Below are 25,802 nucleotides of genomic sequence, written 5' to 3' on the forward strand. Positions count from 1 at the left end.
GTTATCGAACAATCAATCAACAGTGTAGAAGTGTATAGAAGGTCTCACTTATCTAACAATACCGATTGATTTCGAAGGTAACGACGCAACCGTTTTCGGACGATTCAATTAATATGCCCCAATAAATGTTATTGTTTAATTCACGAGCCAATTTGTGTTCAGTTTCAACTAATTGGAATTTATATAATAGGTTTTCTTTTTGGAAAAATTCAACTCTACGATGATTAATGATGTTAATTTAGTTTTATACGAACTAAGGCGTAACATGAGCGTAACGCCATAGTCCCGGTGTCCTTAAATGAGAAGACAGCAAAGGTGATATACATGTATAATATAATGACTTTGAAAAAGTACAAGCTGAAAGCTATCATTTTTTATACTTATCTAAGATAACACCGTAAAAAAAAATCACGGCTTTTGTCTTTATTTCAAGAACGTTACGTGAATTAAAACAATACTGTATAAAACTGAAAAACAGTGTGTCTTTCTAAAAATCAAAAGGGTTTTATATAAAAAATACTTACTGAAAAATCAACCATATTATTATTTTAGGTAAATAAATTCGTGCGATCATACTCTGCGTGTTAATCAGACATTTCGTACTAAAATAAATATAATAGGTACTTTGCCTATGACGAAAACCGAATCTGGGACTTTATAAACAAAAAGAGATAGTGATACTATGTTAATACAACGGTAGTCGTTACATTACTGCAGCCACTATTTAGTTTATGGAACTAGCTGGTGCCGGCAACTAAATTGTCATGTTTTGTGAAATCCGCCAAAAACTCTGAAATAACCATTGAAACGTCTGTTCGATCTGTTTTTATTACTAAAGTTTAATTAGATGTTTTAATGAAATAGATCGAAAAAATATAATACAAGCAGTGGACAGACGTTCAGTGCCATCTATTATTCAATAGTAAAAGCAAATAAATCTAATTCTAGTCAACTATACTAATTTATTAGTAGCGACATCTAATATCGAGTAGCAGTACTAATGCAAAATTGTTATTATAATAGTATTCAATAGATGGCGTTATGATGTTTAAGATATTAGCGACATCTATTGTTTCAAATATATAACTAGTTAGTTCTCCACTATTTAAAATAGTTATACAAATTAACACTAGATGTCACTTGGACTTTAGGTTACTGCCATGCTCGAATAATTATATTTTGGCCAGGTGAAGGGTAGATGGCACTAGTAGTAGGTTTTGAACGAATTTTTATTGATAGCAGTGGAAGTTAAAAAAGGTTTTTTCTGGCTAGCACACATACCTATACGTCTACCAGTTTTCTAGTTTTTCTAAGTTTGAAATACATATTATGGCCGGTTCACTACTTCTGAATATCCAGTGGAGCAATGACAGATTTAACATTGTGCTATGTACATTTTTTATTGTCAATTTATCTATCGGATAAGTTATTTAATACCATCCTTTAGTCGCAAAGCTGACCTGTCCTGTTTTAAATAGGTAGGTACATATAATTATTAAAAGAAGAAACCTGCAAAAAAATACCATTATTATGACAAAAAGGCTAAAAAAATAGCACCCTAATGAATCTCGTCTAACTACACCTTCAGGAGTAGGTACCTATAGAGGAAGTTATTTAATACCATCCTTTAGTCGCAAAGCTGACCTGTCCTGTTTTAAATAGGTAGGTACATATAATTATTAAAAGAAGAAACCTGCAAAAAAATACCATTATTATGACAAAAAGGCTAAAAAAATAGCACCCTAATGAATCTCGTCTAACTACACCTTCAGGAGTAGGTACCTATAGAGGAGTACGTACACAATTAACGTAATCATTAATAACAAACATAATACCTAATATGAGTTTAAGTAGCCTCAGAAACCCCAGTACACAAAGACAAACAAAGTAAATAAGTAAGTAACGAGGGATGAGACTCCACGAGACGCGCCGCTCAGCCTTGACCGACTGCAGTATTTACTTATTTACACACACCTTACGGTACGCGGCACACGGGCAAGAACTCAACTGCTATTCTGCCTACACTTGGAAACATTCGGGATGATCATTTGTGTACTGATAGTATTTGTATGTTTGACAATGGTACCTGAAGCCTTACTTTAACCAACGAAGACAAAAAAACCTTTGAACTTTCGTTTGTTTCCTATCACAATACAATCCGTTATGAAGTGTCGGTCGAACTATGGTACAAGAATATAAGGCATGCTTATTCAAAACTGTCTAGTCTGTGTCCAAATAGAATAGAGAATCCGTCAGTTCTATTGATTAAAAATGAACAGCTGCAATGGTCACATTGTTAATTATTTATGCAATTAGGGCTGTTTTTCATTCATTTCCTATCTTATCTCTAATTAGCTTGTATTACCATATTGCGTGCTCGGTTAAGGCAATACACTTGCCCATGTTACGCACACCTGCATGAGACCGACTGTATCATCAACGAAATGTTTCATAACTAGTCTCTGTATCCTTGCAATTTATCAAAATCCATAATACAAGAAAATGTATTGTTTATAATTTTAAGAGTGAACCATGATTTATAGAGCAGACTTATTGTGCTAAAGTACTTGATGACTAGGTACTACTTATTCACGAACCTACTACCTAATCATATTACTGCAACAGAATTTTCAAATATTGTTAAAAATAAAAGTGCGTAAGGTGTTGAAAAACTACCACTTTTAAAAATCTCATCTGTAGCATAGCCTACTCTTTCTAGCCGAGCGGTTGGCATGGCAACGCGCGGCAACATCCCGGCCGTTGACCTCACTCGGTGCGCGCCGCCCGCCCAGCGCGCCCGCCCGCCCTGTATTTGTAAACAATTGTTTTACACCATTCGTTATCGATAACGAGCTGCTCAAGTGACAACACCAAGTGTTTGGTGATAGTGGTTAGTGCAAGTGATAAGGCGGCAGGGGGCGCCGTGCACGGGACAATGGCCTCGGCCGGCAATCATTCGCGAGTGATGTTATATGTGTATATTTAGTGTGATGTTGTCGCCGCCTGTGGGATTCTCCCGTCGTCTGCTACAATGGTATGTAAATGTATCCGTTTTTACTGCTTTTGAGGTTATTTAAAGTGCAGTAACGACACTGTTGGGGTTCTTTTGTAGAACAAATAAGGAAATGAAAATGTCTTTATGCTGAGCTTCAGAACTTTTATCTAGTTTGGTTACTATTCTAGTGTGTTATGTAACTTATTGTATGGATTAGTTATGGTAGGTTTGGTTTCTTCTGAGTTTATTTTAAAACGAGTAGGTATTCCTTATAACTTGTAACGCATTTACGAACTAACCCTCTTATTTATAAACACACTACAATCCTTTTTTAGTTTAAAAACTACTATAATATGATTTCTCTTTTTCATTTCGCTAAGGAGTTAAAGAAACAAAACTCATTATAAGCCTTTCATAACTACATATATATATATTTTTATGAATAAGAGGGTAAATATATAAATCACGTTGGTAATTACTCAACGAAAAATTCCGATAGAGACACAAATCAAACCCAGCCCACGTTATATAAAAGGCATCAACCCTTTTATGATCACTTAAAAGCTTTAATAAAACTACTCTGCTCGTACTCCACCCCATATCACTCACGCAAATACTATGTACCGTCGACAACAAAACTTATTTCACTTACTATAGACATAGTACAAGCTCGAAACTATAACTTACATTATGTGTATATTACGCGCAATATCGAACAAAATATCATCGCGTACTGAGTTACAAGCATAAAACTTAGACATTTTATAGTCAAAGTTTTCATAAATGGTTGTTCCATGTAGTAAAATAATTTTTATTCTAGAATCGTATACTATCCTATAATCGTTCACCCTATGGAAATTCTCGTAAAGCTCAAAAGTACGGAGCTAAAAGATTTTAATAAGTGTTTGTTGCTGACCGTACCCACACGGCTGATGGTGTGATGGTGTGCGAACTGTCTGCCGGCGAGCTGTCGCTATGCCATCGACGGCATGCCACGAGGCACGGCATGACGGCATCACGGTAGACTTGCCCAGTGTCGACACGCGAATCAACTAATTATGCCTATCTTTATTAGTAATCACAGGCCGTTTTCACATGAAATTACTAAATGTATTGTGAAAAATCAAGAATATTAAATGAACATTGACTTACTTTTGGTGCGACATAATAAAAACATAAATTAACGCGGGCGCAGTGGCGAGAAAAGATGCGGTAAATCTATCTATATAAATAAAATGAATCACCATAATGAATTTACAGGAAAAGTTTGGAAAAACTAAAGTAATGAAAATTTATTTTTTAAATATTTTTTAACTGTCGGGACAATGTTTGTATGGGACCATACATTATCGTTGATTCCAATTTCCCACGGAAATGGAATCAACAAGATAAAATTGTACTATACCCGGACAAAGTAGGGCCGGTTCGCTAGTAACTTATAAGAATGTATTTGTAACAAAATCACAATATAAAGTCGTGATTGCCACGTTATAAGCATGTGATGTGACATCAACATAACTTTTACAACACACCCACATTATTAACGGCCTCTATAAATATAAATTAGGTTTTAAAACAGAGACTAGTGCTTAACTACAATGTAACACGCAACAGCTCTTCCGCGACAATAAATAGCGCTCAAATATTTAACGTGTAGGAGTCACACTCGATTAGACCTGTAGAATGTTTATTAAGTTAATTAAACAGCGAGTGTTTAAAACAAACCCCTCTATTTATTATAGAATTTGGAGAATATACGGTGTCAACATGCATTAAGAAATAATCACTACACTGTAAGGGTATTTGATAATATGGGCTAACAGTGCGAAATTGTGCTATCAGTAAACCTTCGAGTACTTGTCATAGAAGTATGTATGCTTAAGTTACTTTTCGAAACAAGCTACAAATTTTACTTGTAGACGGAGTCTCACATACGAAAATGACTATCAAGAACTGGTAAAGATTCCTCAATTGATTGGTTTTGTAAGTGCAACGTTACAACGGGCTTGCTTATTTTATTCCCGACGTGAAGCACTCACATAACTCTAATATTTTAGTGTGTTGACCCAAATAAGTGTACACGACAGTTGTTTGTTCAACTCGGTGCCAATGTACCGCGCCCTACATTGTACTATTGACTACTTACTACTGAAGGATTAACATGACGGTGAACTGAAACTTGAAATTCATACAACTGTATTAAAATCTTTAACCCTGTTACCATGTTTCTACCCTGTTACCATGTTTTTAACCCCATCTATTAAAACTGTTATGTTTCTATGAGCTTAAATGCTATTAAAGCTTAAACCGGGCATAAGTCATTTTATTTCAATCCTATTTATAGTTTTACTTCGAACACCTGTCGCATTGGTCGGTAAATTATGTAATTTCAGAATGGGATTCCCGCGACGACAATTAGTTATAGGGATATTAAGTTCAAACAACACCGGAATAAATTTCGAAAGTATTTATAGTAGCAATAGAGTTAACTGGAATTCGTAACCGTATATATTTACAAAAGTATAAACTACTAGCTGACCCTGCAAACGTTGTTTTGCCATATAAATAAAAAAAAGTGTTACTTAGGGGTATGAAAAATAGATGTTGGCCGATTCTCAGACATACTCAATATGCTCACAAAGTTTCATGAGAATCGGTCAAGCCGTTTCGGAGGAGTATGACAACGAAGACTGTGACGCGAGAAATTTATATATTAGATTTGGAGTCAAAAATGTGTACGTTGTAGTTATTTCTACGAGTGACAAGTTTACGTATGTTACTCATGAATAATTCTGAATGTGTTTCATCGTCCATCGATCCAAGGAGCCACGTCCTCTGCCTACTCCCCTAAGAGTGCACTCTGCTGTTGTTTTCTTGTGAGAGTGACGTATGACGGGATCATTTGTCATACAGCCTCTCTCCCCTCAGAGGGACAGAGATTTATCCCAGAAAAAGGCTGAAGTAAATCATGTTATCCTTATCCTAATAAACCTCTACGTTTTTGCAGCTACCTAGCTGCAAAAATGTTTCGTACTTTAACTTGGTAATGTTAGTATAGAAATATCGGTTTGGACTTATAAGTTAAATTTATAAAAAGAATCTTGTCATCATTCTCAATTTTTTTCCTGTATACTATGCTAAACTTTGCTTAATAATCTGGCAATCATCTTTCACTAGAAAACCTCTTCACATTGGTTGGGGCAAGTGAATCTATCGGTGCAATAATCATCCTACGTTAAGTTAATCACTTAACATATCATATAACTAGCTGAACCGGCAAACGTTGTTTTGACATATAAATAAAAAAAAAAACAAAAAGTGTCACTTAGGGGGTATCAAAAATAAATGTTGGCCGATTCTCAGACCTACTCAATATGCTCACCAAATTTCATGAGAATCGGTCAAAACGATTCGGAGGAGTATGGCAACGAAAACTGTGACGCGAGAATTTTATATATTAGATATGTACCCAGTGGCGGTGAAATTGACCATTTATGTATTGTTCAACGTGTGGTGAAAGTAAACAATAACTAAATAGTTAGGTATGTGAATATATTTAGAAATTGATTATAATAATTATGTATTTAATGCTGTAATATTATTCTGGACAATGGCGTAACGGGTCAATTATTTCATATACTATTGAAAGTGTATCACTAGTGCCCGGACTCTGAGTACATTTAGCGGTAGTTCATCTATTCAATAGCGTTTAAACTCATTTAAAAAGCGCTATTGAATAGATAAACTACCGTTAAATGTACCTCAAAATCCGGGAGTAGGTGAAGTACAGTAATATAATTAGATAAGTAGGTACTACATACGACATTATGAGTACATAGGAATCACGCGCAAATATCAAACCTTGGATGCTTTAAACAGACGTTACATATTTAGAAAGGGTAATATAATATTATTCAATATCCTGAAATACAGCCAGGCACGTGTATGTAGTCTGTAAATTTAGTAGAGCCTTGGTATGTACGATTTATTTGTAGGTATTATACGTAACTGATAATTTTGTTTATTTTCAAAATGTATTATCGGTCTCTAACTGGCCACCGTCAGCTGCATAAGCCTGCGGGTCACTGTTGTCCTAAGTAGTAAATGTTATATACCTTCGCCAGCCACAAATATTACATATTATGTAACTACAAGCTTCTCAACTGAGTCGTTGGATGATAATGAATAATAGTGTCCTCCTGGATGATATTCAGCTACAGCAACCAGCTTCATTGCAACCAGCTAATTGTATTACAATGACTGTTAAGGCTACCACTTCTCGTTATGACTGGTGGATATCATCAGCTCAATCCTAGTTCTACACAATACAAGTGTTTTGAAGTTTCTCGCTTGCATTATCCCGTGCCTCATAGAAACACTCTTTCATAGTTGCTTTTTAAAACAAAGGGCTATAAGTTCTCACAGGGCGCTATAGCAACGGCTAACTAATTAATACGATTAATATTTAAATAGAGATAATTGCAGGTTACTATGTGTGAGCGGTGTGAGGTAGCGGGACAGTTGCGGTCGCGGGTATTACACACCACATGAGTGCTACTCCTGTGGTCGGAGGGACGCGTTTTCCTTCCTATTTGTCTATTAATACAGTGTTGTAAAGGCGATAACAAAGGGCCTCAAAGGGAGCGCCTACCTTACACAAGGACATTTATTTCAACATATATTGCGATTAGTCATAATACATCATCCAAACACTAAGTTATATCGCCTTTCTTGTGTTAGCGTATTCCCGTAAAATAGTCTTCCAACCTTATTCGAACACAGTCTAATTTCTATAATATTGTAAAGCAACGGGTTTTAAAGCAATTGAAAAAATAAATTGCGATACCTTATTTGTTTACCCGATATTTCGATTGAATTGCATCGACGGTCATATGCTGACTGTTGAAAATAGTTAGTGTAGCTGCACCCCGGTGAGAATATTTCGAATAATTTCTTATAATAAACGGACAAAATTTAAATGAACTATTGAAGCACATAGTTAAGTTAAAATTATCTATAAATCGACTTACCCAAATCTTCGAACACATTAATGGCGCCGGGATCTTTCAAACAGCCTCACAATCACTAATTACATCACAAAGAGGGTTCGTTATTAGCACATAACGTTCACTTGGGGTCAAGTTCATCAGATTGTAAGTCTGTGGGTTACGCAGTACACTCTGGTCCATATCTGCGCTATCAGGGACGATAACCTCTCACACTAGGCTCTAGGCATACGAGCCGGAAATATTGACCACCCTGAGTCTCGCGAATATATGTAAACACGGTTGTTTTATCTTGTACATTGTTTTTTTAAGTTTGAGAACAAATATTTACTATCTAAGACACTTACACAATAATTTATTTAATTAAAGATGCTAAGGTAACGCTTTATGCTAGCGACTGCACGGTATATTTTCAACTGTCATATTTTGAAAATGGAACTTTGTTATGTCATCCTACCCTAATTTCATTCATTTGTCAACGAAGTCGGGGGCAGAAATCTATCTATTAAATAAACATAGGTGGGTAGTTTTAATCTGTCAAACCCAATAAAGACTTACTATTGTGGTTTATAATTACAAACGCAAATCATAAGAGTTTTTTTGATGTTATCGACCGAGGAACAGAATTCATAGAGAGAGGTTGAGGATTGAGATTGTTAATGAGGTCAACTTTTTGTTTAATTGCTATTGCTCATAATTTATTTTAATGAATACCTGTGTGGTGCAGTTGGTAGTGCATCCGACTGTTAACATTAAGTCCCGGCTTCGATTCCCAGGGCAAAGTACTAGGTCTTTTGTAATTTAATTCAGGATCTTTCTCAATTGTAGCCCGGAGTTTAGTAACGTGTCAGGCAAATGGCTATTTGGCGAAACGTGATTGTGTTACACCTCTGTCTTCACCTTCCGATATTTATAAGTATAATTCTTCTTCAATTTCTCGCCGGCTAACGCTTCAAGGAAAATAGTACAGTTACAGTACAGTTATATAGAAAAGACGTTAACCCCTCGTCCGCCCCTTAACGATAAAGTTGTAACGTGTAACAGCTGTCAATAACCTCACCCTACCAGATCATTAGACGTAAACAAATATTAATTAATATATATTTTTACGTCATTACAATGGTACACAATATTTTCATTTATTTAGTGTTGATATTGGGTGGTCAATTTGTGCTGAATGATAATTATTTCATAATAGAAATAACACTGAATAACATGAGGGTGGCCGGAAATAGCAGAGAATATAGACTGGTGGTGGAATTTGGGGGAGACTTTTGCCAGGCAATGGACAGAACCGGTTAACAAAAATGAAATTGAAAAAGGATATAGCTCTAACATAAATATTTAAACATAAAAGATTTGTTTAAATTGATTAACAATTAATACGCGAACTCCAATTAAGAAATCGGTTAGCGTTAATTAAACAGTCATTTTGTTTACAAAGCGTTAAACAAATGATAAAGTCAGCCTGCGACCACGGCGAGGTGAGTGCAACCTGCGCCGAAACGTTAGGCATTTTATGGTTAAATGCGTGTTCGCGTTAATTCCCGTATTCTATTATACATTCACTGATAAAGTAATTAATAAAAATATTATTTTGAATAGAAAAAATAATTAAGTATTTAATAATCCGTACAAACATACACACTATCACGCCCCTATCCCATTAGGGTAAGCAGAGACCAAAGAACATGAACATCTCATCTATAGGATACATACTTATCATAGTGAAAACCCAATTAAGTACTAAAGAATACGTAAAAAAATACTAACATATTAGGAACAGCACAATACTGTTTAGTCTGATGGCGGTATATAATCACATCGATAGCGGAGTGTAGGCGTCACACAGCTGTTCGTTATCAGTCGCGCAAGACGTACCGCGTCTTATCACTACACAATAACATCATTATACCTACCACATGTGGATTAATGTGAAGAGTAGTGATTACTTTACAGTGCTTGAAATAAGTGAAACATTTACAGTATATTTTCAGTGATAGCCTTTGATTAAAAAAAATAAAGTGCAGATTTGAGTGTTAAAAAGCTGTTGAAAGTTTGCTAAATAATGGAAGTGATCGTTTTTTTTAATATAGAGTGCTAATTACTAATCGGCAAAAACTAAAATATAGATTACTGATGTAAAGAGTGTAGATTTCAGTGTTCATTGTGATTTTGTGAGACAATCTAAATGTAAACAAATACAGCTGAACTTTGTCAACTTATAATCACAAGAAAAATCTTTCATTCTTTCTTACACCCAGGAGAAAGAGAGAAAAGATCATGATCTTGGAGAGCTATCACGTATTTCAGTTAACAACTATTTGAAAATCATTATGCTGTACATTGCTTTCTTTCTCAGATTATAGTGATTAACACGTTACGCCAAAGCAGCAATGTACTGAATAGTGACCACCAATTTGACGTACAGTAGTTGTCAACTGATATACGTGATACACCGAAGGCAGGATTTTGCAAACTATTATCTAAGCAGTGCTGCAGACTTGTCAAGCCACAATTGAAGGGTGTACGTGATCGGGCACACATATAGGTAAAGTAAATTAGTTATATTACTGTGTTAATATTGCAATAGTCCATTGTATCGTCGTAGTTTTCCTATTGAAAGTGGGTCAGCGGATATAATTCACATTTCGTCGAGAGCAACTTGTTTCATATGCACGAATATAGGAAGATAAGTAAAGTTACCTACACTTTTGTTTTGGGTGTAATGAATATGAAATAAAATTAGTATTTTAAAATGAATAATTAAATGCATACATAGAAAAATATTTAGACTTCTACCCATTCTTGTGAAATTCCCTGGCCTCATTTACATCTATACATTAAGTCTTTAATAAATTAATTAATAATTATAAGCTTAGAAATTTAAACATAGCATTTTTATTATGTTAAAAAATGCCTATTTGTGTCTTGGGGATTTCTAAATCCACCAACCGTGGATTAAAAAATAAAACTTAATAAATATCCTATCATACATGTTTTTGAAACTAGTTTCTAGACTATTAAATAGTAATTAACGTTATTTTCGTGTCAAAATTAATGGCAGGAGAGGAGAAACCGATTATACCTACGAAACGAATAATTATTGATTAATTTTATCTCATGTGATAATACGTTCCTAATTATTTGTTATTTGCTAAACAGTATAGATTAATTATTCTATAATCTGTTTTATAACATTCAGATAGAAATGTAGCCCCATCCTTATACAAGCCTAAGCGGCTGTAACTTAACTTTGGTACTATTATACCACGATTCATCAAAATCATTTCCAAACCAGAGCGTTGCCTGTAAGAAACAAAAATGCTAGTAGGTCCAGTAATAGGTGCATATGAATCACGATAAAGGAATTAAAGGTATATACCCTTAATTATAGAACATTATAAAACACTTTGAAGCTTATAGCTTCGGGAAAACCAAGTTAAATATAGGTAACTCTGAATTATTCAGATACCTACTACTGTAACGGGATTCTGTACAGTCGGTACTGTCGAGTATCGAAAGTTTGACATTAAGAATGTATTTTCAAAATAGTTCCTACGACGTACGTCAGAGGCGCTGATCAGAATGTCGTACAAAATTTCTCGATGACAAGCCGGTTGTCGGTAGTCGTTAGTAGTAGAGAATCAAACTAGTGTTATTGACATTAGAAGTATAAATTTCGATAGAGCTCAGGTCATCGTGCAATGACCTAAGATTAAGCGCCTTGTTTAGCGTGTCGTTCTGTTTGAATGAGAGCGATATTGTGCGTGTTTGTTGTATGACCTAGTGAAGACAAAGAGCCACGTGTTGCGACGCGCCCTCAAGTCACCCAGGTAATTGGACCATATTGCCCCTTATAGATTATGATGAGGGTGACCATGCACTACGTAATTGAATGGACAAATAATGTAGGAAAACTTTTGCGACTTGCTAACAGAATTCTTCTGAAGTATGTGTGATTAGTATTTAAATGCTTACGATACCTAATTTGTTACTCGACGTTTCGACCGAGTTACGCTGGTCGTGGTCACAGGCTGATAATAGAATTGGAATGGTTGAAATATTTTTTACACTTATCTTCTTCATCTTGGTTGAATGGCTAAAGAGTTAGTCTTATACTTGTTATGTAAATAAAGGGATGCTACCCATCTGCTTATATCCTTGTAGACCCACAAGGAATAAAACATGCAAGTAAGCAAACAAAGTGAATCCCTTGAGGTATCATTCGTGTAGACATATTAAGTGCACTTGAGTGCCTCAGGCTCACCTTGTCAATTATCCCACAGTGAAACCAACTTAGTGAAAGGTCCGTTCATTTACAAAATATTCTCCCATAATAGAATTTACTTAACTTTTTTTTTGTATAACCATGTTATTAGGGTCCTATACCTACATATGTCGCATCATTTAGGTAACTTACGAAGATCAAAAAACGTCATTAGTTAAGTATATACCTACTCTATATCGTTTCTGCAGAATTCTGCTAAACAATTTAAACTGTTTTCTAAATAGAACCTTTTGTTTGATAGAAAAATCATCATTATTCCTACTTCTCCTACCGCTGCCGCTGTAATGATTTTTATTAGTAACAAAATACGGTGTGTTTGATCTCCCTCTTAAGGAGAGTAGAGACTTATCCTGCAATAAGCCACCGTGCGGTATAAGTAGCGCAAAGCAATCGCACTTGTGTGTTTGGGCGGCGAGCGGGTGACGCACGCGGGGGTCAATAACTCGCCCCTCACTACAGCAGGGTCGACACTTACACTGTCTCAATACCTTTTGATATTGTTGGACAAGTCGCTTATTTGATCAATTGTTTGTGAACTCATTATTGCTGGGTGTGGTCTGGTTTTATCATACGCATGATATATCACGTGAAAAACATCCCCGTTTTGCTATTAGCAAAGTAAGCCCCAGGTAAAAACTACGAACCTGTTGCCATGTACTGGGCACGTTAACAAACTGTGAGTACTACTTTTGCAATTTTTATATAAATAAAAAAGGCTTCTTCTAATATAAAGAAGAAAATACTCATAGTGTTTTTCCGACCCGGGTACCGAACCCGATCAGCAGTTGGACACTATCGACCAATCAACATTGGCGGTGGTTTTATCATAGGATATAAAAGATAGCTCCTCTTCCGTGGTGAAAGACACCGAGTTCATTACAACTAGGACGTTTCATTGTTTCGGTTTGAGATACATATACCCAAGACAACACATTATTTAATATCATACCTAAGCCATCATAAGAATAAAAGAATTACTGGTAATAGAACAACGACCCAGTTATATAAAAGCAAGAAGAAACATCACATCCCTGCACAGTTTACATAGCAATAATAGCAGTTCATAAGAAGCGCGGCGGTTATACACAATGAACATTGTACATTGTACAGCCCTACGCGTCGCGGGGAACTTTACACCCCGCCTCGTAAAATTGTAATTAATATGTCCATTTAGGACGACGAGCTCACATTCGACCAGTTTATTATGTGATTGAACTAATTTGATAACCAAACGTGTTTCCTAAATATCACGTTATTCGTTGAATTAATTAGATTCGACAACTACATTGGATGTAGTTTTATTGCGTGACTTATAATTGATTTTACTTTACACTTCCTAACCTTACGTAGTAACAAGTCATGTATATTATGTATATTTTTAATTTAAGCTTTTAAGACAGTATTTAAGTGCTTGTGGTACACACTGATTTTTTTACAAGATCGCGATATTGATAACATCTCAAAAGCATAACTGATGATGTAAGGTAAATCATTTTAGTCCTTTTAGAATCAAAGTTGGCTACTGATTTGTTTTTGTACGCATTCTGGATAATTATATCAATTCGATATAAAATAATGAGTACATTAAAGCGATTCCAAGTTATCGCTACAATACATGACATAATTTAACAAACAGCTCGGCTACGATTTTCCCGGTTTACAATAACTATTGTACGTGTACAGCTTATGTTAACTGACGTGTCCGTGTTAGTAATCCTTTAAATAATGTTATATTGATATTGTGGAATAAAACTAGTGCCGCATAAAGTTTGCAAAATGCCTATACTATTCAGTGCTGTGACGAGGGGAGCTCAAGTGTTAGCGCAGAGTGCCACCTGCGAGGGGAACTTCACCGAGGTGATGAGGGAGGTCCTGACGAAGGTCCCGCGCACTGACGGTAAGGGCACGATGTCCTGCGGGAACTTCCACTTCCACTACATCGTGGAGAATGGCCTGGTATACTTCTGTATCACAGACAAAAACCATTCCGCTTTTCCCTTCTTGACGGAGATACATCGGAAGTTCTACGTGGAGTTCGGCGACACGCCACCTGCAGCACTGCCATACGCGGCAAAGATGCACTCCAGCGACGGAGATTTTGCACGAGTTCTGGAAAAAGAGATGAAACGGTACAACGATAAAGTCAGTATACCGGCCATCAGAGCTGATTTGAATGCGATAAAGACCATCATGTCGCGGAACGTGGACAATCTAGCGTTGAGAGGAGAGCGGCTGGAGACGTTGTTGGAGAGGACGGACGGGCTGGCGACCACTTCGAACAGCTTCAAGCGAAGTGCGACACACCTGCAGCGCAAGTACTGGTGGCAGAATATGAAGTGGTACATCGTCATGGTGCTGGTGTCGGGAGTGCTCGTGTACTTCATAGGCGCGGCCGCGTGCGGGGGACTGAGGTGGCAAAACTGTATCTAATGAATACAATGCTATAGGTAGATTGTGAATGGGTTGTCCTGCTCCCACTTCCCGGTATATTGATGTGTGAGCGAGAGGTCTGAGGATAATGGAATTTCCTAGTGTAGTGCTTGATTAATTGCTCAACTTCTGGCAAATAAAATAAATTGTGTGCAAAATATTTTTTAAACTATCTTCACTGTGCGTCAAGGAGATAAAAAAGAAAACATTGCAGCAGAAGTTTTGCTGATATTGGTTGTATTAGTACCTCATAGTTATAGGACAAATAAGTGTTGTGTTAGTTAGTTTAGCAATTATTATATCAAATAGGTTATTGTAAATTATAGTTTAATATCGTAACACGTCTTTTATTACTTGCCAGATATAATTGTAATCAATCTTGAGTTGTCAAGAAGAGTCTGAATGTCAGTCTATGGAACTAACATAAAAAAATATTTGTTGATTGTCATTACACAATTCTGGAATCACTCCTTTAAAAACTTTTTAAATAGACTCAGTTAAAGTTAAGGTTACAATTGAGACTCCACCATACGCGAAGGTGTCATGAACCCATGTTCTTCCCGACCTCTACTTATCAGTTCAAGGAAAATCCTGCCTAGTACTTCCAGGAAAACAGGCGCAATGTTATGGTAATGAATTAACAAACTAAGTTTATCAAGATTAACACAAACAAAGCAGAGTTTCCTCTCTTATCGTAAATGGTTAATGACTATTGTACATTTAGTTCCCTTCTTACACAAAATTCTTACTGTATTTTTAATAAACTAGCTCTTGCCCGCGACTTCGTACGCGTGGTTTGTGACTGAGAACAGAATATCATAGAAACTTACATAAGTATCCTATTTTATCCCCTTGGGGGTAGTTAATTCATCAAAATCCGTTCTTAGCGGATGCTTACGTCATAACAATGACATCTACCTGCATGCCACATTTCTGCCCGCTTCGTCTTGTAGTTTGGGCTGTGCGTTGATAAATCAGTGCGTCAGTCATAATATGTGAAGTAAGCTCAGGACTGCGTATGACTATACGTAGAATTTCATACACCTCTAGTCTGCCTACACTTTCTAAACAATCGAATGTTTTATTATGGGTTTGGAAGAAGATTCGTTTATATAACGGATATGGATAGTAGCTAGAAGGTTCAGAACCAACGGGTCTATCCGTCACGGGACAACTCAACGGGACTAGTGGGATAGACCCGAACCAAGGGGGATAACCTAACATTTGTATTAAAGGTACACAGATAGTTTATAACCTGGATTAACACATAGGACCCTTTTTTCCCAGAGATTTTTTTTCACGCAGACGGCGTCGCGGGCAGAAGATAGTAGTTTATTAAGTGTCAAAACACGTGCTCTTATTATTCATACAAGTTTACTAAAGTAATTGTTTGTGACGGGAGGTCATCGACCCCTTGTTTTGATTAGTTGCAATCTTGCAGTTAAATGCAATTGACTTTATTAGTGCAGCAACTTTGTATTGTAATTAGTTTTGTCCTTGTTTTGTTCATCACAATACATAACTGCACTTAAGATTAATTGTATTTTGGTCTGGCTTGTGTCTGCGTCATACTAAATATTATAAGTTTAAAAGTAACTCTGTCTGCTACGTTTTCCCACTTAAACCTAATTTTGATATTTTTTTTTACAAAGATATTCTGAGATCCGGGATAGGACAAAGGGTGGTTTGTTTCCTAATCCCACGGGAACGTAAACGATACCAATATTAAGCTATAAGTATATAATAGTAACGCGTACGAAGTCGCAGTCGCAATAACTAGAAGTTTGTGAACATTAGTAATCATGCATGAAAAACGAACTTAAAATTGTTTCGTGAAGTGTTAGCTTTCTCACATATAACCCCAACACAATTTAGATTTAATAAATAAATAATTTTTCATAAGGATATCTCATGAAATAAGATTTTTTACAATAAATAATGATCACCTATTTGCCTATCGTACGGTCAATATTTTTGAGCACCACAAGAGCAAGGTCTTGTAATAAATTTAAACGAGAACACATGGCGGCCATACTTATGAACATAAAACTAATAAACATTTCAGTCCGTGTGTTTACCAGTCCATTTGAACGAACTACATCGATCAAACGATGCGAGTCGATTAGAATGTAATCTATCAGTGAAATATGACGACTACTGAAATCTATTTATTGATAGAAGCTATAAATGCGTCATTATATTTTATGTGTTTGACTGCCTCTTTGGGTCGGTCGGCTGCGTATTCGACTGCTGACCAGGACCCGGGTTCAATTCCTAGGTTCGACAAAATGTGTCTTTTGCTAATTAATCTATACTAATATTATAAAGCTGAAGAGTTTGTTTGTTTGGACGCGCTTATCTCAAGAACTACTGATCCGATTTGAAAAATTCTTTCGGTGTTAGATAGCCCACTTATCGAGGAAGGCTATAGGCTATATATCATCACACTACGACCAATAGGATCAGAGTAGCAGTAAAAAATGTAACAAAAACGGGGGAAAATTTGACCCATTCTCTTATGTGTGTGATGCAAGCGAAGTTGCGCGGGTCAGCTAGTATTAGATAATTGTCAATGGTGTGCCCGGATATATAGCAACAGGCTCGCCCGCTATTACATAGAGTTAGCATTATTAATGGCGACACGTGTATGTTTTTCATACACCTTTACCGACGAATTATATTACCTATGAATTATGATAATATTTATGAATTAGCGAAATGCCAATACAGTGACGATATGGCTAAGGATTTTTCGACTCATTTATTTCTTTACTTTGCAACAAAACTTTATTTGGAATCTTAAAACGTACTGTACATGCTCCAATATTATTGGTCTACACAATTGTGTATCTAAGACTACATTAAACAAATTACTAACACAAGATAACCTGATTAATTTCTAAAAATATCTACAAATTCTAGTTTTCAAGAACCTGTAGCTATAAAACTAAAAAAATCTTCTCAACGATGGTAGGAATTCGGCTATCTATAAATCGTAGCCGTACGTATGTAAATCATGTGAAGTGGTGATGGAAGCCGCCAGTGCGAGTTATTTGCCAGTTATTCTACGACCTTGCTCCTTCAAACTTTTTATCTTTATTACATCTACGTAACCATTGATGTGTGTATCTTTCAACGATTACGTTTAGATATAAAATATGTATTTGTGGCTTCCTTATTATGCCAGATTTATATTCAATACTTTGCCAATTTCGTTCTAGTAGTAACTCTTCTCTCATGTAGTAGTTATACGGCTTAGTAACACTGACGCGATAATCGATCTCTGAGGTTAAGCTACGCATGCCGAGGTTGTACTGTGCACCATATTATACATTTCGAGTTCCTTTGTAAATTTTGGGTCCTGGCTGTTACCAGTAGCCCAGAAGCTTGAAAGTCTGACAACCAATTTTACCGAGGAGTATCGTGTTATAACATCCCTGAATGCATAAAGTAGTCAAATTGTTTATTAAAAAAAAATAGGGACAGTTATTATATAAAAAACTCGATGAGATGATTTTCACAATATGGAATGTACACTGAACAGAACAGTGTACAGTTTTTATCAAACAAGCCTAAATAATAAAACGCTTATATATTCTCACTGTACTATAATACTAATCTGTAGCAGATTAAACGAGCACAACATTCTGTAATCGCAGACATAATACTGCTATCATAACAGGCACAGTGCGTGTACGCATGTCGCCTGCTCATGTTTATGTCATTCAGATTATAGTAGTACGTGCATTTTCACACCACTGGTTCTACCATTTACATTTCTGTATCGAGATTTTTACAACTATCGAATATGGACGGCCGGCTGGCTATCTAGAATTTTTTTGTGAAAATCGGATCAGCGCCTCTAGCTGGTGTCGTGGAAACTATTTTTGTAGTACATTTCAAACACTCGATCGTCTACTGTATAATTAAGACAACAATATTTACAAGTTACAAATATATTAAAACTAAATTATATTATCTAATATATACCAAATGTAAATTAAAAAAAGAAAACAAAAGAGATTACTATTGTACTGTAGCGCGATTATTTACCGTCAGTACTATCAAAAATCGAGTTTGCAATTTTGAATGTACGTGTATGTACTTACTGCAAAACGATAGTCGACAGTGGTAGAGAATCGCGCTACAATCCTGCGTTGTTAGGTATATAATTGACCTAGAATCAGTTCGCAACAAAAAGTTCAATAACACAGTATTAATTACCAGGAAACTTGAATAATGTTGTATTTTATTGCAGTTTATTTTATCATCATTGTTTTTTATTAATTAATAAACGATATTGAATTAATTAAGATAACTATCTTTTGCTATAGATAGATACATTTGTAGTAGGACTGCATGTTTTACTGATTTTGATAAAACTATAATTATATCTAGGTCCAAAACGAGCGAATGTATTTACCTATGTAAATACCTAAAACTCAAAGTTGATAACATAGGTCATTATATAAGTTATTAAACAATTAGAATTGACAATTGACTTTTCTACATAGCCTTGAAGAGATGAAAAGAATATTACGTATTCTTTTTAAACATCATTTTTCATTATACACAAGATCATCAATTTGGCTTTTTTATTTGATACTTTTTTTGATACAGGAGCAATTTATCTTCACCCATTTTCTTGTGTTCAGTAAATTGCTAAGTTTGTGACCAGTTTACCTACTGGGCAGTAAAGTAGATGGTATATGACCACCGTGTCTGAACCAATGAGCTTCGAGATAGGTACCACGCCTGAAGGAAATTGTTTAGCTATAATTAATACTAGTTACTTAGTTACATGCATATAATAGGAGTAGAGAACACTTTACTTCATTTCCGATCTATTTATAAACTCTATATAAATAAATATTATACATAATTTAAACGACACGTGTTGTTTCCTACCAATTTCCTGTACTATTGAATCATGGTTTTATTTATATACTAAATTGTTATTTATTTTAATTTATTGTATTAGGATTTTTTACTTACATTATATAAAAGTCGCAGTATTAGCGTAAATCGTTGTTTTAAAACAAAAGCCGATGTCTATACTAATATGATAAAATGTTGGTATAACAGATTATTAGCTGAAGAGAGCTTATAATAAGGAATACTAAATTTTTATCACTAGCTTTAACTGCGAAGAAATACGTTGGTATTATTGGTTGAAAATAAGGTCTTTAAACGGTTCTGTAAGGATGGCAAATTGTTACAAAACCGTGGTGCCCTTTAATATGCGTAATGGATCTCTTGCAACGCAAAGTGCCCATTTCAGCACAGTCAGGCTACATTTGATTACTTTTCTATTGAAGGGTATCCCCACGTACGAACTCATGATATAACATACCAATGAAGTATCGAAGTCATGTGCATATTAGAAATAATGATCAATTCAGTTTAGTGGAGGAAATACGCCGTGTTTTTTTTTGTGATGATACCTAATATGCATAAAAGTTCTCTAACTCATTTCTTAAGGGCATACAAAGCTTGCACTTGGTCAGAGTGGTGAAGCCTCAAGGCCTAACCCCTCTTTCGTTCGGGAGTAGACACTTGCCTAGTAGTGGGTTTAGTCATGGATAAAAATAAGGACTTTAACCTCCAAAGTAGAAAGCTCATTGTAAAAAAAAAATTGGTCGGAATGAACTAATAAAATATATATTAAAATAATACTTAATAGTTATTTGCTAAGTACCTATTAATAAATAATGAATGCCAGACGGTAAGTTCACAAAAGTTCACACCATGGAAATGAACCCGAAACAGCGCAATATAAGGCCAGTCATACGATTACTGTATCAATACGGCCTAGAGACACGAGGACAATTTGATAATATCAATTAACAAAACGTTATATCAGCGCTAATGAATTACTGTGGTCACAATCTGACCACAGGTTAAAACGTCGCGATAAGAGAAGCTTCCTGTACAACAGAGACTTATTACCTTGCTTCATTATTGTGATAAGTGGACATAGTTATGCAAAAAGGAACCAACATATACAGGGTAGTTTCAGGAAAACGAGGCTTGGGCGAAAATGGGATGAAATCCGCAAGTGAGAGATATGTATCGGAGCTTATCGATTAATGAAAAGAAACCGTTTTCTTGGGAAAATAGAATGTATAACTAGAGCGCTCTATAGAACATATTGTGCTTGACTCAATTTCAGTCAAATTTTGGCTGGTTCCTATTTACATAAATACATCCAAGTGTAAATCACTGCACCTTGAGTTAACGAGTAAATTGCATATTACAGGTTTTCCCCATCACATTATTTATAGAATTAATAACTTTATCTAAATGCTAGGTATGCTTTGTTTAATTAACTGCTAGTTCAATAGCGAGCGGAGAATATAGGACAGGATATATTACAATATTAAATAATGCAATTGATTTTTTATTTCGTTTAAACTTTATTATAAGGAAGTCTGGCTTCATTTGGTAACTGTTGAGGATCTTTTTGCCTAGTTTGTGTTTTCCCTTTAACCATTTTTAATCATCAAAGAAGGTGAGCTTTCCATTGGTGTCCCTTACAACACAATAGCTATTTACAATCGTAGTACGTAGTATGGTTTATAATAGATCTATGTTATAAAAAAGTTATCTGTTACAGTCCTACAGCTGGGCAAAGGCACATATTTAGTGTAAGGTTCTTTTGGCCTCGAGCCTACCACGCTGACGTTGGCCAAATATGGGTTGAGGACTTTGTCTAAATTAAAGAACTGTTTTTATGAACTTGTAAGCACGCAGTTTCCTACAGTATCATACAGCTCTATGATTTCAGACTATACATAGCACATTTAAAAAGTGCGCCCATTATTTAAACACCTGAATTATGAATTATGATAGAAATAAGCAATCATAAACATCTATAAAGACCTAGGTTCTTCCATATTACGGTTGGTTTGTAATGTAGAATCTAAATGTTTATTGTAGCCATTGTAGGTACGTACTTATTTGCGTCATAAACTTGATCATCCATTGTATTTTGTTTATTAGGTTAATAATAATACAAAATGTGTCAAAATATCCTTATTGTTTACATTTCTATGGCAAAACCTGTTAACTGTAACAAGTAAATGTTGTTTTAATACCTATTAACTGTATTGAAGAGTTTACTCCAGAACATTTTTTTTAATTTCAGCACTACGTCATGCATAGTTAAAGGATGTCGAATTTTTATTAATTTTATATGTCTAAAATATTCAAAAGGTGATGTGTGATGTGATACGAATGTAGCGAAATTGGACAGTTTTTTCAATTTTAAGAAATTACTGACTAGGTATTAATATAGACTATGCTGACTACTTTAATGCATCATCATCATTGGCCTGTGTCCATCTTTGTAGATGATTCAGTGCCTCGATTCTCTACTACTATCGACTACCGACAACCGAACTGTCATCGAAAAATTTTGTATGAAAATCTGATCAGCGCCTCTTGCGGGTGTCGTAGGAAACATTTTGGCAGTACATTCTAAATGTCAAAATTTCGATAGCTAGCCGGTTGTTGGTAGTTGATAGTGGTAGAGAATCGAGGTACAGGTGGCGTTACACAAAGGAACATTTATAACGAAGGAACATCTTTGCACCTTCTTCTTATGCAAATATGGATTTTTGTTACTCAATCATGTCAAAGCTGCTTCGTTCTGTACTTATGTAAGTTCCCTTAACATTTTGCCTCATGCTAATTGCTCTAAGACCAAAATAACCATAGATACATGGGGCCTTTGTGTGGATTCCCATAAACCGTTTTCCTCCTGGATAACGTAATACTGCGAACAATTTGTTTAATTTAAATGTTCTACAAGAATTATGTTACAATTATAGCTGAGAGTTATCTCAGGTACTTCCCGGAAATACCTCTGAACTAGTTTCAAACAATAGTAGGTACATTTAGTGGAATTAGCATTGAACGTAAGATAGATACTATATAAAGTTGCTAGGTGGTTTTATAAGTTTCAAAATTTATTTATTTATTTATTCTTGGCAAGGCTCAAAAAGTATTTTGGATATTATTTCGTGTTTTATACTGTCAAGTCGCTGGGATTATGTAAGCGAATAGATAATTTAAACTAAGAAATAAAATAGGTCGATGGAAAGGCTGTGCAGATTCATCACTTTGGACTAAGTATTAAGTTGTATTGCTTTCATTAAAAGACAACTTAGAAAGCGGCTGAAGGACCGTGAATACCAATAAATGTTCTAAAGTGATATTATGTAGAGCACAAAAAGTAGTTTCTAGACAGCATTTTAATATTAATTGGATACGGTCGAAATCCCGGTTATAAGGTTAAGGCATGCAATAAATAAGTACTACACCGTTTATAAAATTAGGTAGTACGCTCCCGTTAGGTACCGAGTGGTAATAGTATATGCGTCAGTAAAGTCATTGTGTTAATTCTGATGCATTACTTACATTAGGTAGGGTGTTGTAGCGAGCGTGATAACCTGGATATTATGTAGTACACGTTAATTAGCAAATGTTAATGTTTCATTGTGATATATGTCACGCAGTCACGTAGGCTAAGTGCGCTTACGTGTCTAGTGTTTTATTGCAATTGTGGACGAGTCTAGGGTAGTAGAGACTGGGGCAATTTTGACTCTAGTAGTAGCACAATTTCCTGTAGTTCCGCAGTCGGTACTGCCAAGTATCGAGAGTTTGACATTTAAAATGGCATACTTAAAAATTAGTTCCTACGGCACCTGCTAGGGGCGCTGATCAGGGTTTAAAAAAACCTTGTCTATAGCTAGATTAGCTAGCCGGTTGTTCTAGGTATAGTTATTTCATGGCCAAAAAGGCTCAACTAAGATAATAATAGGTACTTATATTGGTACTGGAAATAGAAATAAGTCGCCACCACTCCGAACGACGTATACGAACTAGGACGTTATACACTGGTTAATCCCATTTTGTAATATTAGGTCAGGGAAAAAGTCTTTTTGCATTATTAAGTTCAATGTTAAAGTTATAATGCGAAAAGATTTTTTCCCCGACCTAATATTTAAGGTTATCCGTATTTGGTAAACTAAACGGAAAATTTAAACAAATTTGAGTATTACCAACTCGCATTGTTTGTAGTTTTCAATTAGACTTCAAATTGCAGTGTCCAAATTCATATAAAAACTTTTTTTTCGATACAATATTTCAATCAGAGTAGTTTCATTTAAGTCAATTATGCAATTAACATTACAAATGTAAGGCTCATGATTTTCACAGTCACTATAACCAGTTTTTGGTTATGTCTACGAATTCAGATAAACATACACATGGACAAACACCACATATCACTGGTCCAGGTGTGTCGGCCACCTGCCGTCACCGTAAACAAAATTTAATGGATTAACACCAATATTGTGACTGCACCATAAGGCTGTTTTGTTTCAAACACCCAAAGGGCTCAGGTAGGCAAGACTTCATTAGTCACGGACCCTCATTCACTTTTGACAAAGATTCTTTCTTATCTTGAATATAATAAAACCATATTTTTAAGGCGTAGAATGATCTTATAAAACAATAGGGACCGTCGATATAATATAATTTCAGTTAAACTGGCTTAACCTTAAGAAGATTATAAATGTGGAAGTAGGTTTGAAAGGATAAATGTTTCTTATTCTTTCTTGCCAAAGTATTTGATGGCAATTCATTATGATGGCGTATTAGTACTTTATTTATAACATGTATAGTGTATACTTTTTAATTTCGAGAAATATTTCAAGTCAGACAAAATCGCTGGCTGAAGCTATTTATTTATTGTTTTGCTTTTAATTTATTATTCAGTCATGGATTACAGGTTTAGGGGTCAGATCTAATGCACATATTACGTATTATTATATGTGCAACCTATTATATAATACATACATAGTTGTAAATATAATTATATAGGGTAAGGATAAGTACATAATGTCCATATAGTAACTGCGAATAATAGTTTCTATTTACTGTTGCATAACAATAATATATAATAATGTTAATATATGTTGTGTAAACATGACAATAACAATATACAAAATAAATGAGGGATAAATAAACAATATGAGACGATTGTTGCTATTGTGGCACATATTTATATTAATTGATACCTATAGGTATTGTGTTCGTGACCTAAATAATAAAGCAAAGTTGATAAGTTTGGGTTTAACCCAGTGTCACTAGTAACTAAATATTCAAATATTTTACCTAAATATTTTAAGTACATTTGTTTTTACTCAGTAATGTCACACTGCAGGGCAAGGGTCTCCTCCCAAACGAGGGAGACCTTGAGTCTACCACGCTGGCGAAGTGCGGGTTGGGGACTTCTGCGTTACCTCAATAAACTAAAAAATAAATTTACATAGATACATACATAAAATCACGCCTTTTTCCCATGATAGGGTTAGGCAAAGATCGCCACTTGATACGATCCTAACAAACTTTCTTTGCTTTACTGCCGTCCATACATCTTGACATACAGGACCGCTGGTTACGAGTAAAATGCACCTGTCCATTCTGCAAGACATCACCGATATTATTTTTGTGTCTTAGTTTCTATTTATCTCTTTCTAGATAAAACTTTAACCAAATGTCAGATTTACCTGCTTTTATTTTCTTTACATTAAGAAAATACTTTTCATTGTGATAACTTTATCAGCATAATTGCAACTTGCAATGTAACGTTGTTTTTTAAGCGTGGAGTTTGTATGTATTCAGTTTTCTTCTACTCGTAAAGCTTTAGATATCTTAAATGATTCATGTGAAGTACCAAGTAGTTCCTGGTTAGTTTTCCTGCACCTGATCCAACGGCGGAGTTCCCAGTATTGGCCAATTTAACTATTAAAATCTATTTACCTAGAATATTATAAATGTGTCGTGAGGATGTACGTTATTGTGTTACACTCTTTGTTGTCGAAAAGAATAAGTGGATTTTGTAGATATTTGATACATAATAATATAGAACGAAATCTTTCATGCCTAAAATCTGTTTGAATACATGTAGGCATGCAACGTCCCCAACCCATACTCGGCCAGCGTGGTGGATTGAAGGCCTACCCTCCCTCGATCGGGAAGAGACCCTTTATCCAGCAGGGAGACAATAGCG

At 35.3% G+C, this 25,802-nt stretch overlaps 1 protein-coding gene and 1 pseudogene across 2 annotated transcripts in view; both read left to right on the plus strand.

Annotated features, from left to right (window-relative positions):
• The first annotated feature begins 2,865 nt into the window (after positions 1-2,865).
• The window catches only part of LOC142987878 (rhomboid-related protein 2-like), a 37,329-nt gene continuing 14,392 nt past the window's right edge, over positions 2,866-25,802 (plus strand). The window contains exon 1 of one of the 2 annotated variants that reach the window (XM_076136820.1): positions 2,866-3,034. The gene's annotated coding sequence lies outside the window, so the exon portion shown is untranslated. Of the gene's footprint in view, positions 3,035-9,873; positions 10,553-25,802 lie in introns of those variants that run through there. The other variant, XM_076136819.1, reaches the window with a different exon arrangement.
• LOC142987834 (vesicle-associated membrane protein 7 pseudogene) lies at positions 14,069-14,722 on the plus strand (annotated as a pseudogene).

The sequence above is a fragment of the Anticarsia gemmatalis genome, chromosome 4 (assembly GCF_050436995.1).
Source record: "Anticarsia gemmatalis isolate Benzon Research Colony breed Stoneville strain chromosome 4, ilAntGemm2 primary, whole genome shotgun sequence".
NCBI lineage: Eukaryota > Metazoa > Arthropoda > Insecta > Lepidoptera > Erebidae > Anticarsia > Anticarsia gemmatalis.